This window comes from Neovison vison, chromosome 8 (assembly GCF_020171115.1).
Source record: "Neovison vison isolate M4711 chromosome 8, ASM_NN_V1, whole genome shotgun sequence".
Classification (NCBI taxonomy): domain Eukaryota; kingdom Metazoa; phylum Chordata; class Mammalia; order Carnivora; family Mustelidae; genus Neogale; species Neogale vison.
In genome coordinates this window covers 14482781-14484423 of record NC_058098.1, presented here as the reverse complement: position 1 = coordinate 14484423, position 1643 = coordinate 14482781, and the positions used below count along the sequence as shown (strand labels likewise).

At 45.7% G+C, this 1643-nt stretch overlaps 1 pseudogene; it reads left to right on the top strand.

Moving 5' to 3' along the window:
- Window positions 1–401: 401 nt before the first annotated feature.
- Window positions 402–552, top strand: LOC122916596 (annotated as a pseudogene).
- Window positions 553–1643: the final 1091 nt, after the last annotated feature.

The following is a 1643-nucleotide window of genomic DNA, read 5'->3' as shown; positions in this document are numbered from 1 at the left end:
GCGAGGAGGCAACTGAGTTAAGATCAAAATTCCCATCCGGGCGTCATTTCACCCCTAGAGGACATTTGGCAATATCTGTAGACACCTCTTGTTGTCAACACATGAAGTCTGCTGGCAACCAGTGGGGAAAGCCAGGGATGTTCCTAAACCTCGTATAATGCACAGGACAGTCCCTCTACCACAACAAAGAATTATCCAGTCCAGGGGCGGTCTGTCTTCGGCTCAGGTCTTGCTGGGAACGAGCCCCGAATCGGGCTCCATGCTTCCTGCAGAGACTGCTTGAGATTCTCCCTCTCCCTCTGCACACCCTCCTCACTCCTGCTCTCTCTCCTCTCTCTCTCTCTCAAATAAATAAATAGTCTTTTAAAATAGTATTAATCATTTAAAGAAGTATCCAGTCTAGCTTTGCGCAGTGGCAGTATCGTAGCCAATGAGGTTTATCCTAGGCGCGATTATTGCTAATTAAAGAAGTATCCAGTCTAAAATGATAGTAGAACCAAGGTGGAGAAATCCTTAATCAGGAATCATATTCTTTGTCTCTCAGAAAACCGAAATCCTGAGAGAAGGAGCAAAGACATAGAGAACATGACTGTCACAGCAGTGCCACCACAACCCAATCTAGATGACCTTCCTGCTTAGAGGATGTGCCCCCTCCTTCTTGACCACGCCCACGGTGCCACCAGTCCCTGACCATGGAGCCCCAGCGGTCCGTGAGTAGTGTGAGTACCAATATCCTTCCGGCACCCTCTCGTTTGAGTTAGCCGGTATCTTCCTGCTGCTGGTCGCCGAGAACCCTGACCCCCAAGTACCTGTCAGATGAGGGCTCCCCCAGCTGCGGGGCGAAGCAGGCACGTAAACATAGCAAAGTAAAGTTCGGCATGAATGAACTTTACTAGAATTTACCATCAGGAAAACCAGAAAGAAAACTATTTTCGTTTCTGTCTAAAGGTACGTTTTGCATCTGGCACCTTAAACAGTTCATTATTAGGAGCCCAAGGATCTGGACCCCTGGGCGGGTACGGAGCCCGCTTGCTTCCCTTTTGAGTTGTAGTGCAATGAAGGCGGAAGCAAACAGGGCAGAGAGAAGAGACTGGACGGCTTCTATAGGGCCTTGAGCAGAGAGAATGGTGGGAAAAGAAGCCTATGTTGAAAAGACCAGAAAAATATTAAAACTGGGAAAATGTTAAATATGGATATTAAATTATATTAAATATTAAATATGGAAAACATTAAAATGGGAAAATGAAACCTATAAATGGAGCACTGCAGAACAGGAGAACCTAGAAATTCTGATACACAGAACACTGTATATCAAGAAACATCCACAACGATCTACCCGGGAGTCGAGGAAATGTTGCGAAAAATAGAGGCTTTGCCACTTCAATACACTTCTGGTTTAATGGCAGTAAGAGAGAAGGTAAAAGCCTTTGAAGCCGTTTGGCCAAGAACATGGCAACGGGTGAAACAGCAGCTACAGAGTTCCAGGGTCTTGTTAAATATAAAAAAATTCATATGTATTTAAAGAAACCAAACACTTTAACAATTAAAATTATGCCGATCAGGGCGCTTGGTGTGGCTCCGTCGATTAAGCAGCCCCACTCTTGGTTTCGACTCAGGTCACCGTCTCACGGGTCATGACATCG